General features: G+C 49.7%; 2 long non-coding RNA genes across 2 annotated transcripts; one reads left to right on the top strand and one right to left on the bottom strand.

Moving 5' to 3' along the window:
• Positions 1–316: 316 nt before the first annotated feature.
• On the bottom strand, positions 317–1,431 carry LOC107967075 (uncharacterized). The gene is made up of 2 exons (XR_001707266.3): positions 1,063–1,431; positions 317–592 (listed from the first exon to the last, which is right to left on the bottom strand). It is a non-coding gene; the product is annotated as an uncharacterized LOC107967075 (long non-coding RNA).
• Positions 1,432–3,211: 1,780 nt separating this feature from the next.
• On the top strand, positions 3,212–14,532 carry LOC107967076 (uncharacterized). The gene is made up of 4 exons (XR_001707267.2): positions 3,212–3,330; positions 4,171–4,326; positions 5,659–5,749; positions 13,706–14,532. It is a non-coding gene; the product is annotated as an uncharacterized LOC107967076 (long non-coding RNA).
• Positions 14,533–15,874: the final 1,342 nt, after the last annotated feature.

The raw sequence follows: 15,874 nt of genomic DNA, 5'->3' as shown, positions 1-15,874 counted from the left end.
GTGTGTCCTTGGGCAAACCACACAAGCCCCAAAGCCTCAGTTTCCTCTTCTATAAAATTGGAGAAGCATACCTACTTGATTGGTATAAAGGTTATAGAAATTGAATGCTAAGAACCTGGCCTAGGTAGGTGCTCTATAAATAGTGGTGGAGGTGGAGGTGGTGACAGTGATGATGAAGCCAGAAAGAGATGATAATAATATGAGGCTAAGCCCTTCCCTGTGTAAGGCCTGGGTTAACCTCCCCCCCAGCACGCTGGGTCACCTTAGTGATCCTTTGTATTAGTTATCGATTGCTGCATAACAAATCACCCCAAAATTTAGAGGATTAAAACAACAGTAATTATTTATTATCTCCAACAGTTTCTGGGGTCAGAAATTCTGACAGGTCACAGTAGAATGGTTTCATGATGTCTGGGACTGCAGCTGGAAGACTTGAAGACTGCGGGCTGGAGTCTGAACCCTCATATCTGGTGGTTGGTGTGGGCTCTCCATGGGGACCTAGCTGGGGCTGTTGGCTGGAACACCCACATGTGGTCTCTGCGGTGGCCTGGGCTTTCTCACAACATGGCAGCTGGATTCCAAGGAAAAGCATCTTGACAGAGGGAGAGAGCCAGGGGAGCCACATTGCCTTTTATGACCTACACTCAGAAGCTATAGGGCATCAATTCTGCCACACCTATTGATTGAGAAAGTTATAAAGGTCATTCAAAGTTCAAAGGGAAGGAGTGTAGACCCACATCCTGATGGAAGCCAATATCATATTGCAAGAAAAACATGAGGGATGGGATATTTGTTTGTATGGCTATTTGGGGAAAAGGCAATCTCTCACACACTCCTTTTTCTGGTCTCTTGTACCAGAACCATTCATTCCAAAGGGACAGACCCTAGTCCAGCAGAAATAGGAGGAAGGTGGCAGCAGGAAGTTATCCTACCCCTCCTCTGCCCCATCAGTGGGAAATTCCTGCTCTGGAGTCTGTGCCTCTTTTTGGTGTGGGAGCTGCACACAGCTGGGCTCCAGATTCTAGTTCACAGGTGCTGGGATGGCAGAGGGGCAAAAATTACCTGGGATGAGGGGTTCTCCTTCAACCCTGGACTTTGACATGAACCTGCATGAGCAGATGTTTCTGTCACCAGTGATTACCCTATATTGCTCTTAGTATCTCATAGAGAACACTTCGTTCACAGAATGTCATCCAAAAATGGTGAGCTTCAAGTTCTAGAAGCCCTTGGCCAGGCTTTCCATCGCCCTACTGCTGCCTTCAGCCCACACATTCCCTCTTATGGCTCACGGAATCTCTAAGTCTTACAGATTTGATCTCATTGTTAACATCCACATTCTCACTCTTCCCTGTCTCCATGGTCACTGCCTCAGGCATGGTCACCTCTCTTCCAGTGGCCTCCTCTTCCTAATTGGCCTCTCTGTCCCAAAGTTCTTTTCCTCTCCCATTTATCCCCCTGAGCCAGTGCAGTCTTCCCGGAGCTTAGCACCAAGCTGCCACCTGCCCAGCCATTGGCTCATTGTCTGGAATACTCTCCCTCCAGCCTTTTCCTGGTTCACTCCTAATTATCTCTGCTATCACACCTTGGTCTCCAAGTCCTTCTCCTGTGTGCTGCCTCAACAACCAAGGCATCCTCCAGAATCCTGCCTATCAGGTTGTGTTACTGGGCAGTTACCATGTGCCCAGCATTGAGCTAAGGGTTTCCCATACTGACCACCCCCCTGGTTCCTCTCCATCCTCCTCCTCCACTTTGTCTTCTTCCCAGCAGTGAGTACTTTTGAAAGGTGTATCACCTAGGTATTTAGGAACTTATTGTCTCTCTCCTCTTCTAGATTAGAAGATTTGTGAGAGCAAGAATAGAAGGCTGTCAGTAATTGCCTACTGAATAAAGGAATAGACCTGGAATTTGGGGTATTTTGTCCTCAGTAGAGACTGATATCACCCTGGCTCATTGATTCCACCACACTGGGAAATAGTGGAGGAAGATGGGAAAGAGACTATGTCCTTTGATCCACAGGGTACTAAACTGTGGGTACTGTTTGATCAACAGGGTGCTGAACTCATGTTCCCTCTGAAGGGACTGATTTTTTTTTTTTGAGTCTCACTCTGTTGCCCAGGCTGGAGTGCAGCCGTGTGATCTTGGCTCACTGCAACCTCTGCCTCTGAGGTTCAAGTGATTCTCCTGTCTCAGCCTCCCAAGTAGCTAGGATTACAGTCATCTGCCACCATGCCCAGCTAATTTTTGTATTTTTAGTGGAGATGGGGTTCCACCATGTTGGCCAGGCTGGTCTCGATTTCCTGACCTCAAGTGATCCACCTGCCTTGGCCTCCTAAAGTGCTGGGATTACTGGCATGAGCCACCGAGCCTGGCTGGGAATAGTTTTTTGGTGCTCTCTTGTAAGAAACATTCCCCAGTACCATATAGTTGTCTGTACCTTACCAAGTGCTTCCCCATCTCACCTGAGCCTCTCCATGACATCAGGAAATGGGAAGGACAGTGATATCCTTCCAGTCTTATAGATAAGGAGATTGAGACTTAGGGAGGCTAAGGGGCTGACCTAGAATGACACAGCTTTTAGTGGCAGAACTGGGAACTAGGACTCCTGACTCCTTGCTGCGGGCTCTTTCTCCTTCATTCCACTCCGTCTCCTCCTGGGCCACATACATGTAAAATCTCAGAATGTCCTAGTTGGTTGGAATCTTAGAGATTGTATTTCCCAGCGCCTCTTTGCACAGATGGGAAGATTGAGGCCCCCAAAGGGAGAATTAGCTGCCCAATTCCCCGTGACTAGCAAGTGGTGAGCATAGGCTAGAACCTAGCTATCTTGGCTTGAAGCCAGGTCCTGGAGGGGTGAGTTCACCACCAGGAATCAGCCTTCTGGTGTGATCAATCGGGGACCTAGCACAAAAGGGTTAGCTGTCATAGCCTAAAGGTCATTTTTACAGAAAAGTGTTATGATATGTTCTTGGCCTAAACACTTCTCCCCAAATCCTGGCCAGCTGAGCAGATGGGCATCTATCACTGGCATAACAAGGAGGCTGTGGGAGTCTTGGATCAGGCATTCCACATAGAAATGGCTTGGAACATCCACACAGGGAAACACTAATGTACCTAGTGCTCCGGCAGAGCACTTAAGTGAAGGAACAGGAATGTCAGCTGCAACCAGGCACCATTTCAGCACTCAGGACAGTTCCGAGGTGGGCCGTTACCCATCCATAGCAACCAGAGATCTGGAGAACTTTATAATCAGAAGCCTGGCCTCCAAGGGGTTCTCTGATGGACAATCACTGACTTTCTGGGGGAAAAAATCAGAGTGTTCACAGAAGCAAGGTATGACTTAATTTTGTGGCATTTTGTTGCCATTTGGATTTTTAGGAACTTAAGATGAAGAGAAGTGGTAAGGTTTGGCTGTGTCCCCACCCAAATCTCATCTTGAATTGTAACCCCCACAATTCCCATGTATCATAGGCGAAACCTGGTGGGAGGTGATTGAATTATGGGGGCGGGTCTTTTCTGTGCTCTTCTCATGATAGTGAATGAGTCTCACAAGATCTGATGGTTTTAAAAACGGGAGTTTCCGGCCTGGTGTGGTGGCTCACGACTATAATCCCAGCACTATGGGAGGCAGAGGAGGGTGGATCAGTTGAGGTCAGGAGTTCAAGACAAGCCTGGCAAATATGGTGAAACTCTGTCTCTACTAAAAATACAAAAATTAGCCAGATGTGGTGGCACACACCTGTAATCCCAGCTACTCAGGAGGCTGAGGCAGGAGAATTGCTTGGACCCAGGAGGCAGAGGTTGCAGTGAGACGAGATCATGCCACTGCACTCCAGCCTGGGTGACAGAGCGAGACTCCATCTCAAAAAAACAAAACAAAACAAAACAAAACAACACACACACACACACACACACACACACACACACACACACACGGGAGTTTCACTGCACAAACTCTTTGCCTGCTGCCATGATTATGAGGTCTTTCCGGCCACTGGAACTGTAAGCCTAACAAACTCTTTTTCCTGTATAAATTACCCTGCCTTGGGTATGTCTTTATCAGCAGTGTGAAAATGGACTAATACAAGAAGCATAATACTTGAAGAATGAAATAGTTGTTTTGGAGTAAGCTTGAGTAATGATCATTCAAAACTTCTCCTCTCCGCACTATAGCCTGTAGAAGAAGGAGAAGAAGAAGGAAGGATACAGGATGAGAATCAGAGGATGAAAAAGAACAGATAGGGCCCCAGAGAGGAGAGATGGAAGCACACAGACGGAGAGAAGTTGAAAGACAGAGAGAAAGAAGTGGGATGAGAGCCTGGAATAAAGGTATGGAAGGAGAGTCCATCAGTTCTAGAGTATTATTACATTCTGTCCGTCACACTGACATTCACATGGGCCCCAAGCTGTTTGTCAGGATTCCCTCTTATTGCCTTCCTTTAGAATGTAGTGAGTAGATGAACCACCTTTTGAAATTCTTCAACTGTTCATTATGCTTAAGGCTCCAGAAACTCCACCCTGATTAGAACTATGGTAGCAGTCTATTAAAACAGAGTATTCCCTGGTGCTGCCATCAGCAAAGATTTCAGTGAGAGCCAAAACGACTCAGGAAGTGTGTTGGATTTAGCCTGAATCTCCTATCCTTCATTTCTGATGATGAGAAACTGACCTGTGGAGGGCTGATATCTAATGGCTACTGTTGAGGACACGAGGAGAAGAACTGTCCCTACAGGGCCACTCAGTGCAGGGACAAACAGGCCAGACGTCTCAATGGCCCTAGAGATCGGCAGAGAGCTGTGGCAGATGCTCATAGCAGTGGTCTCAATGCATCAATATTATGGATTAAATAGCATTTGATAGTCTCTGTTTAAGAAGGTGGGAAGATGTAAAATATCCTCTAGAAACATTTCCATCAACATAATTAAAATAAAAAAGCTTAAAGGTGTTTAAGTTTCTGTTATCTGAAGAATTCACTCATGTGTAATACATCACTGCCCACATATTCTGGACAATAAGGTATGTATTCTTAGCCAAGAGGGCTCATGCTATTATAATGAATTCTAAGTAATTAATCTGAGCTGTGGAATATAGTAATGATGCAATGTGGTATGAAAGGGAATTAATATTCTGTGTTTCTATCACTTGCCAGGCATAGTGCCAGGGGCTTTACATGCTGTGATAGATTAGATTATTGTTTAGCAAATACGCACTCCCCTCTCCTTGGAGGCAGTGCCTTTTCCCCACCTTATTATGTTGGGCTCCGTCACGTGACTTGGTTTGGCCAATAGGAGGTGGGTGGAAGTGACAATGGTCCTGTTCCCAGCTGAGTCCAGAAGAGGCAGTGCATGTTCTTGCTTGTCCCCCTTGCATTCCAGTGGCTCCACCATAAGAAGAGCAGGCCCCTTCAGTGTGGGCCCCGTCTGAGTCCAACCCACATGCACAAGCCACCCAGCTGAACTTGGGCTGGATCACTGAACCTTAGTCATCCTGCAGACCTGTGAGTTTGAGAATAAAGACTTGGTATTGTCAGGCACTGATTTCGGGGGTTGTTGGTTTTTCAGCCTTGTTTAGCAATCACTGATGGATACAACATGCATTGTCTCATTTAGTCCTTGTAACAGCTCTCTGAAGTAGGGCGCCACGATTTTTCCCATTTCACAGGCAACTCAGGCCCAAAGAGAGGAAGTGCCTAACCCCAGGCCACAGAGCGAGTTAACTAGTGATGGACCCACATTTAGCTCATCCTTATTTGGTAAGTAAGGTAGGAGCTGCTTGGCCCTCCCCAGCTAGCCCCTGTTTGCTGCTCCCCTCACCAATCCTTCCACTGACTCAGAGCTTCAGGAGTGGGGGTGGGGTATCAGGGAAGCTGCAGGGAGAACATACAAAGCTCCTTTCAAAGAGCCAGCAGGGGCTCCCCGCCCTGTGGTTACTGGAAAAGGTCACATTTGGCGATTCAGCCCACAGAACAATGACATTTCAAGGATCAAAGGAAAGGTTAAAATATTCCTATAAATCTATTCTTGGGACTTTTAAGTATTTCCAATGTAAAAGGAAAATGTCATTTCTTTTTCCCCCAGGAGTGGTGGAGGGTGGGCTGCCGGTAATGGATCCACTCTCATTTTTTCTGGGGAGGATGAGCCAGGAGGAAGGAAGGATTCACTCCCCATCCCTCCCTATGCAAATGGAGGTGTAATTAACCCCAAAGCTTATTTACTTATGAAAATTGAATCCCAAATTCCCCCTGAGAAGAGCTTCCCCAAGGGGAGAAATGGACAGTGTCAAATTCCGGAGCTCTCCTTCTCCTTCTCTCCAGAGCAGCCCATGGGCCAACGCTGGCAAGGAGGCCTCCAGAGCTGGGTAGGGGCAGGGAGGGCCAGACCCCCTGGCAGACCACCTCCCTGAGCTTTGATCCTTATGCCCAGCTCCCTGGTGCATTCATGTGGATGAGTCTCAGGATTCCTAAACCCAGCAGAGCCCAGATGGACACATCATCTTCTCCTCTTGGAGTTCATGTCTTGGTGAGCGGACTCACACTCCTTCACCCATGCATTCTGCAAACACACACTGAGTGGCCTCCGAGTGTCAGGCACTGCACCAGGCACCAGGATAACAAGGGATGGGGATCCTGGCCTTGGGCAGTTTGTAGACTATTTGGGAGACAAGCCAAGAAAGGGACAAGGACCCTGTTGTGGGTGAAGGACTAACACATTTGCGAATCAGATGCTGGCACAAGCCAGAGAAAGGGGTGACTAATTCTGCAAGGAAGTTGGGGAAGATTTCCCAGGGAAGTCACTATTTGAACTGCGGCCAGTCCCAAAAGGGCACTCTTGGCAGAGGGGGTGGTGTGCACAGAGCTTGGAGTCCCAGCAGCCACAGCTGGCTGGAGACTTGCTGCGGTGCAACTGCCTGCACCACAGGAGAACAGGTATGTCCTAATGGCATCGCAACCCACTTTCCATGAGGGGACTGGGTTGCCTGTGTTGGAGGCTGCACCCCACAGTGTGCCAGAAGACACTGCTATTCATAGTCCTCAAGCTATCACTTGCCTCCCACTTCCTATCAGTCACCAAGCCCTGTCTCATCTGCCTCCCGAACACCTCTTGTTGCTGTCTCCCTCCCTCCCTGCCCATGGCCACCCCGGTCAGGGCCTCGGCATCCTCATGGGTCTGCCTGTTGGCAATCTCCCTCCCACCCCAGTGCACATTGCAGCAACGAGAATGGACACACAGAAGTGCCAGCGTGGCATTTTACTCCCCGTGGAAATCCCTTTCATGGCCCCTCAGGCCCCAAAGAGAAGGCTCAGTTCCTGAGGATCATGTCCAGAGCCCTTCGTGGCTGGAATCCCTGCCTCACCAGCCTCATGGGTCTCCTATATGTCCCACGCCCACCCCAGCCCCTCTGAACCACCAGTTGCAGGGACTCATCAGGTCCCTTCCAGCCTCTCTCTCTCTTTGCTTGTGCTGTGTCCTCCACCTGGAATTTGCTTCCTTCCAGCTTGTCTGCCTAATGAACTCCCACTCAGTGATCAAGCCCCAGATGAGCAAATAATGTAATAGGAATGAATACAATGACTACCATTTATTGTCCACCCCTCCGGTCCCTCTCTAGTGCATTACGCTGCTTATTTTCATAGTATCTAAAATGTTATTTTTTTATATAAGGCTTGTCTGTTGTCCATCTCTCCCATCAGAATGAGCACTTTGAGGGCACGACATGGTTTTCCTGTGTCCCCAGTATCCAGAGTCATGGCTGGCACTGAGCAGGAGATCAAAAGAGTTGGTGGATCCAGTGCTATAAAGCACCATCCTAGAAAGTGTTCATCATTCTTATCTCCCTTCTACCAATGGGGAAACTGAGGCTTTGGCCGCAAGGGCTCTGGGAGCTACCTCAGTGCTCCATTGCCAAGCTTGTTCCTGGGAGCCCCTCGAGGGCAGGGGCAGTGATTCATTCCCACCAGGATCTCCTGGATCCTCAGGAAGGACTCTGCACATGGGTGGTGGAGGGCTCCTGGCAGTGGCAAGGGATTCTGAGATAAGGAAAAGGGGTGGCTGGGATAGTTTGGGGGGGACATCCCAGCTAGTTAAGGCTTGGCTTTGCAGAGCCTGTTTCTAGGCTTTGAATTGAATGCACTGATGGTTCCCACTCATTCCTAATTGGCACCAAATTATGTGGAGTGGGCTGGCTGTGCTGCCCGGCTCAGCTCAGCAGGGGCAAAGGCGGCTGCTGGTATCAATAAAAGAGTTGACGTCAGAGATAGAGTAGGAAGTCAGGATTTTCAGGGCAGCATGGGGTTGTGGAGGAAGCCCTGGGCTGGGAGTCCTTAGTCCTTCATCTGGGGCAGGGGCAGGAACCCAGGCTTTGGGTTTGGCAACACCCCGGCTGTGTGGCCTTGGCCAGGCCATTCATCTTTCTGAGCCTCAGTCACTTCATCTCTAAAATGGGGGTGGCCATCCCCACCGCGTCTCAGGCTTGCTGGGAGGTAAAGACTGCTGCTTTTCTGTGGGCGCCACATGTACACCCTCTGCTGCATCATGGAGTGAGGGGTGAGCCTGGCTAGGGGAGCCCTTCAGACCTGGATGGGAAGCAGGGCAGGGTCAGCTACCTTCCTGGTTTTGATTTCATCTGCCCTCAGAGGGCTCCACGCTTCTCCTTCCTGCCCACCTGCTGAAGCTGAGTGCACATTCTTTGCCAAGACTTTTGAGCACTGGGGCCTCTCCCTGGAGCAAGGTTCTGAGTGCAGGGCAGGTGGACCCCTCTTGCTAGAGAACGTTTCACCAGCTCTAACAGGGCGAGGGGCACTGTTGTAGGAGCCACAGTCCTGAGTGTGTATCTCGGGTCATCCACTCCTCTGTGTCTCAGTTTCCCTGTATGTGAAATGAGGGGGAGGGACTGGACGATCTCTATGGGCCCATCCAGCTCTGATTGAATTTAGTTCCTTGTTTCCTTTTATATTAAGCTTCCAGTTCCTACAAGTGGGCCTCTGGGAGGGACAGAGTTCGGTCAAAGGAATTCTCACAGAGGAGGTCCTTGATTTATAGCTTCTTTCAGGGGTATTTGTTGTGCTTTATGTAAGAAAGGGGAATTCTTAACCCAAGGGGGTAACAGTGGGACTTTAGGTGGTGAACAAATTGGAACATTTGAGGTATGAGGGAACAGAGACACAGATGGAGAGGAGGCAGGGCCATGCAGGCAGAGACGGGACAGATGGCGAGGACCCACTGTCAGCCATGGGTGGGACCAGGGACAGTGCAGGAGGCGATGGAGATGAGCAAGGTGTCTGCAGGAGGTGCTGGAAATTGCACAAAGTCACTGTCCAGGTGAAGAGCTGGGGTTATAGCTTTGGACAGTGGGGCTGAGTTCTGGGAGGCAGTGATCTTGAATCAGTGTTGGGGTCTGCTTAGCTATTCAAGGACAGAGTGTGGGCTTTAGAGTCTCACAGCCATGGGTTCTACTCCCAGCCTTGCCACTGACTGGCTGTGTGACGTTGCATAAGTTACTTAACCTTTCTGAGGCTATGACAGGGAAAACCAACCCCCCTCACAGGATTGTCATGGAGAGTCCATGAAATAACAAATGTGAAAAACCTGGCACTGGCTTTGCACATCATAAGCCCCTAGTACGTGGTGGCAGTTATTATCCTTCTAATTCCACGGAGGGAGGAAAAACTCACCCTGGGGACTGTCTCTGAGGCTTTTTGGGGACAGCAGCTTTTGCCTTTGTGTCTTAAAGACCTGTCAGGGCCATGTGTCCTAGAGCAGAGGGCTGTTTTGGGAGCTGGAGACCCTCCTGGAGCCTCACAGTTTCCAGTGTGAGGGCGGCTGCCTCGCTTGCTTGGTAGGATCAGGTAGTGCAGCACTGGGGTGAGGTCACAGGCTCCACAGTCTGCCTGCTGGGGTTCGAATCCCAGTCACCTGCTGTGTGACCTTATGCCCGTCCCTTCACCTCTCTGATTCTCAGGCATTTCATCTGTTAAAGGGGGATGATGACAAAAACAGTCACCTGGTAGAACTAACCAAGAAGAAATGAATGGATATACACAAAGCATCTAGACCTGCACAGTAGAATAGGGCAACCACTTGGCCCCTCTGGCTCTTGGGTACTTGAACTGTGGCTTGTCCAAATTGAGTTGGACCATGAGACTAAAATACCCACCAGCTTTTGAAAACTTAGTATGAGAAAAATAGGAATGCATCTCTCCAATAATTTTTATATGGGTAACATGTTGAAATGATAATATTTTGGGCATATTTGGTTAAATGAAATATATTGTTAAGATGAACTTCACCTGGTTCTTTTTGCTTTTTTTAATGTGGCTACTGGAAAATTTTAGATTACAGTGTGTATGTGGCCTGTATTCTATTTCCATTGCTTAACAGTGATCTAGAGCAATGCAAGGCGTTTAGTAGGCATGATGTACATGTTTGCTGTTATTATTATTAGTTGTTGGGTTTGAGTACTACATTTACAGCTTCCTGGGTTATCTTGTGCAGGTTAACTTTTCTAAACCTCAGTTTTCCTCTCTGTAAAATGGGACTAATGGGATTATTGAAATTATGCCTATAGAGTGTTTGGCACAGTGCCTGGCACATAGGAAGCTCTCAATCCATGTGAGCTGGCATACTGCTTGCTTATGGGATTGGAGGTGAGGCTCTCACCCCTCCTTGATGGGAGAGAGGCTTCTCTGTTACCCCCGGGTACTGTGGGTAGGGTGGAGCTTACTGAGCCTGCTCTCCCCACAAACGGGACCTGAGCTCTGAGTAAACTGCCTAGAGCCTGAGGTTGAGCTGTTTGGCCGGTTATATTAAGGGAAGGGTCAATAACACATTAATTGGATCAGTGGCTCCATTAATCTTCCTCTAATGAACAGCCATTCCAGCCAACCCGTCTTCCCTAGATCCTGGAAGACATTTCATATTGGCAGGAAACTTGCTGGGTAGAAAGAACCTCAAATCCTATAAAAGTGATTTAGTGGTTTTGCTTGGGGAAAGCGTGCTGCAGACGCAGGGTAGGGGAGAATTGAAACGGCAAAGTCACAGCAAACCTCTCCCTCTGGGGTCCCAGATCGAAATCCCAGGGAGTGCTGGGAAAGGTGGAGGATTTTGGTGAAGGTTGGAGGTGAGGGGAGGGTTGATCTCACCCTTGTCTAGCTTGGACACCCTCACCTCCAAATCAACAGATGGTTGGTGATGACAGAGTCACGCTGGCCTGGAGGGCCCGGAGGGGTGATGATGGCTGTGGAGGGAGCCCTAGGGTGGGCACTGGAAGTCCTGGGCTGTATAACTGTGTACAGATTACTCAGCTGCCTCAATTGCAGGGGGCTTGCAAGTGATGTCAGGTCAGAGGAGCTTTGCTGGAGGGTGAAGTGGCAGTGGGCCTGGGAGAGTGCTGAGCTGGGATGGGGGCAGAGGAGGAGTAGCCTTGGGGAGGGTGTCCCTGGGGCCCCCAGGAAATGGGCAGAGCTGAGGAGGACCCTGTCTAGGTGGTTGTTTGACTTTGGAACCTCTCTTTCTTCCCTGCCCTAGTATCTCACCCTCTGCCCAAGGATGCTGTAGTTCAGTCATCAGCACTTCATTCTTTGACGGGGGAAGTGTCTTCTCCTGGACTCCAGGAGTCTGTTTTAAAACACAAATACCAGCTGGGCACAGTGGCTCACATCTGTAATCCCAGCACTTTGGGAGGCCAAGGCAGGCAGATCACCTGAGGTCGGGAGTTCGAGACCATACTGGCCAACATGGTGAAACCCGTCTCTACTAAAAGTACAAAAATTAGCCAGGCATGGTGGTGTGCGCCTGTAGTCCCAGCTACTTGGGAGGCTGAGGCAGGAGAATCACTTGAACCCAGGTGGTGGAGGTTGCAGTGAGCTGAGATTGCACCATTGCACTCCAGCCTGGGCAATAGAGCTAGACTCCATCTCAAAAATAAATAATAAATAAATAGAACACAAATGCTTCCCGAGGGCTGCTCATTTCATTCTGTCCACCTGTTCATCCATCACCCACCAGATGGAAACAGAAATGAATCCAACTCAGAACCACTCACCTTCAAGAAACTTTGGGGTTTTAGAGGACAGGGTGACTATTTTCATCTGGGGGTGGTGGGGAGGGGATTTAAATTAGACCTTGGAAAGGAGCTTAAAGATCAGCAAGTCCAACTCTCCCATGTTGCAGATGAGGAGAGAGAGAGGCACAGAGATAACACCTTAACTTAAGATGTTATCTTAAGGTTAAGTGGCCTGCCCGACGTCAGTATGGCTGGGCCAGCAGCGTGTGTAGGATTTGGCATTTCAGGTGAAGGGAAAAGCTTCAGCAAAGTTCCAGAAGAAGAAAATGGTGGAGCATGTGGAAAAGGCAGCAGGCAGTTCCATTTGACCAGGGTCTGGGGCCAGCTGAAGTGAGTTAAGGAGGATGCTGAGGCAGATGTTGTTCCCAAAGCCCTGGTTTGGCCAAAGTCAGCAAAGCCTCTGGGTAAGGTGGGGGTCCCAGCGGCCTGTGGAGAGCCCCTGTGCTCACACTTCCTGCCCCCCATAGTACTATGAGTTATTCCTCCTCCCAGTATCCCCACAGCCCCTGGCAGACTCCCTTGAGGTGGCCCACCCACCTGAGATGCCCATCTCAGCCTGGAAGGAACTAGTTTGCTTCCAGTCCCTTGGGCTCTGCGAATGGCACAGACCTTCCCCAGCTGAGTCACTCCATGTCCCTAAGCCTCCCCTTGGTGAAGTAGGACCTCAGCCTGGCCCCCAGGGTTCTCCTGGTGATCCAGGGAGCAGCAGGTAAGGAGTTAAATCTTTGAGGGAGGCAGATTGGACACTGTTATAACTATAATGGTAGCTCAGACTGATCAAGCACCTCCCAGGTGCCAGGCACTGTCCTCAGCACTTTCCAAGCATTCCTTCACTCAGCCTCAGATACCTGTATGGGGCAGGTGTTATTGGTACGTCCATTTTGCAGGTGGCTTTTGAGGCACAGAGAGGTAAAGTGACCTGTCCCAAGACACAGAGCTGTGCCACACCCAGGTAGTCTGAGTTTGTGCTTTTATCTCCCCCAATGCCCCTGTGCATACATGCAGGCACCCACATATGTGCACATGCATGCACGCACACACCCATGCATACATGCACCCATAAGCCTGTGTATTCACACACACGCACCCCTGCATGCACACACACACCCACGCATACATGCACCCATATGTCTATAGGCATTTACACACACACGCACCCTTGCATGCACACACACACCCATGCATACATGCACCCATGCGCCTATGTGTGTTCACACATACACATTCACTCATATGTGCCTGCTTGGGCCCCTGGGTTGAGTTCCAAACCTCCAGAGCAGACCCCAGCAAATCCTCCAGGAAGAGCCATCAGGGCTGACTCTGGGCCAGGATGGTCCACAATCTTGGAAGCGGAGGTGACCTCTCATAGTGCTGCTTGGGAGATGGGCAGGAACAGGCAGGATGACTTGCCCAAGGTCTCAGTGTGAGAGAACAGCTTAATGAATCTGTTAGAAGTGAGACAAAGTCAAGTTCAGCATCACCTCTCCTCACTTTTGATCCCACCAAAGACCAGCCACTCTGACCCTTGAACGCCTCCCATGACAGGGTATTTCCTGGGAAGCCTCTTCTTGGATTAGCTCAGACCCTTCAAAAATTCTTCCTTCTACTGACCACAATCCTCCTCTTGTCTCTCCTACCACGGAGTCAGGTTAAGTCCACACAGCCAGATGCTCCCGACAGACCTGCAGCTGCCTGCAGATGGCCATCGTACCCCGGCCTCCCCATTTGCCAGCTGTTCTCTCAGTTGCCTCAGCCCTTCCATCTCCACTGAACAGGGTTCACAGCCCTTGCCCGCCAGGCACCCTTATCTGAAGAGCTCCAAGCTGGGGTGGGTTTGGTCTTCTCCTGACCTCCGTCGGCTTCCTGGGGCCTGGAACATCCTGAAGCTAGAACAAAACAGCTAAAGGCAGAAAAGGAGGCAAATACTCGTTCAGTCAGAAGACAGGAAGACTAGCAGGAGGCTGACTCTGGGAGTAAGACTCACTGGCTTTAGATTGGTGTTTCTTCCTGAGGCTGGGTCACACCAGGAAACCTTTGATCCCTCCCTTCCCCTCCTCCCCAGAACCTGGAGCTTCTGTCTCCCACAGCCAGCGGTGGAACCAGCGGTGGCTGAGTAACTGACAAACTGCAGGAGAGCCTCCAAGAAGAAGTGGAGAGAGGAGAAAAAGAGAGAGGACAGTTGAACATTCTTCAGGATCCATATGAGTGTGAGCACATATCCTCATGTGCTGGCATTTGACTGACTGACAGGTTATGGAGGCCCAATCTCTCTTTGGCGATAAAGTGACAGAGGTCAGACCCGGATATAATCTGCCGAGTTGATTCCTATAGGAGCAAGAGGAGACAATCCCCTCCCTCCCTCTTTAGAACCCCATACTTCTGTGAATGCAACCTAAGGTCACACTGGCTTTTTAGTAGCTGCGTGATCCTGTTGACTCATTTTGCACTTAATGTTGAATAAAAAACTGTAAGATATTTTCTGTTTCTTGTGCCACTTAGCCAAGCTTTCTGCCCATTCCAGCTCCCCTTCCCTTAATCATACCCTATTACAGTTTTCTATTGGGTTGTCCAAATCTGCTAGCCTGGACAGGGTGGAGAACACAGGCCTGTGGCCAGTACGTGTGACTTCGCTTGAGTTGAGGCTGACATCCTGCCTGGAGCTCCTGCCATCACCTCACTCTTCCTCTTGCCCAGCCCAGCCCCAACCTTGTGTCCTTGCTGGGGCATCTTGAAGGGAACCCAACTAGGTCAAGGGCTCAACCTCTTCCTCCACCCTGCCATGACCCATCTGGGCATGAGCACAGGCTCTACTGAGCGGGGGCAGGAGGTGAGACTGGCAACACTTCTATTTTCACTCTGACATTTTCTGTTTCTGAAAAATCTCACTTGAAGCTCATTCTGATGTTTGCCATCCTTTGAAGGGGTAGGGCTGAGGGTTCCTCCCACCGTGGCTGGATTCTTCCTGAAGTTTGCCACTTTACCCCAAACCAGACCTTTCTGTCCAAACTCTAGGACAAGAGCAGTGGTGGAAAAGCCAAACAAAATCAAACAGAATAGGCCTTAGACGCCCCCGGAGGTGGGGCAAGAAGTAGGAGGGCCAAAAAGGGCCCCCAGAAGGTTCCTGTAGGCTCTACATGGAGATCAAATGGGGTTCAGCATGATCCTATCTGAATCTTCTGTTCCCGGGGGTTCTCAGGGTCTGTAGCTGAATGTGGCAGTCTCCCAGGTCTCACCAAGAAAAGGGCTGCTTAGAGGAGGGAAGCTCCAGCGGGGAGACTTCAGCCTTGGAGACTTTAATTAGGGCATTGGCGTTTCATTGGAAGGTTAGAGTGATTTCTACTCCTGGAGACATTAGGAGGCCCAGCAAATTCTATCACTGCTTTATAGTTTAGAAATACAATATAGATTTTACTGCAGGCTACGATGTCTTCCTTTAGACAACTGCTCAGCCCAATAAAGCAAAGCAGCCAGTAAAGCAGCTGCAGAGGGGCTGGGCAGGGCTTTCCATGGGAACACAAAACTGTCTGGGAAGCTGTGGCCTCCCTTTCTGAGGGGGAGGAATCCAGACGCCTGGTTAACCTGTTTTGGGCCACACAGGAAATTGGGAATGGGTTTCTGAGAAATTCAAGATTTGAGATCTCATGGGGATTAGGGAGGGTCCCCTCCCTTTCAAGAGTTTATTTCCATTTAATTCAGTAGTTATTCACTGAGCACCTACTATGTGCCAGGCCCACAGAGAGGGTTGAGATTAATAAGGCACTGTCCTTGTCCCTGGATGGGAACAATGAATGATGCTGTTGGATACAAGCAGTGTGCA

Source organism: Pan troglodytes, chromosome 9 (genome assembly GCF_028858775.2).
Source record: "Pan troglodytes isolate AG18354 chromosome 9, NHGRI_mPanTro3-v2.0_pri, whole genome shotgun sequence".
Classification (NCBI taxonomy): domain Eukaryota; kingdom Metazoa; phylum Chordata; class Mammalia; order Primates; family Hominidae; genus Pan; species Pan troglodytes.
The sequence above is the reverse complement of the archived record's forward strand: the minus strand, read 5'-3'. Positions and strand labels throughout refer to the sequence as shown.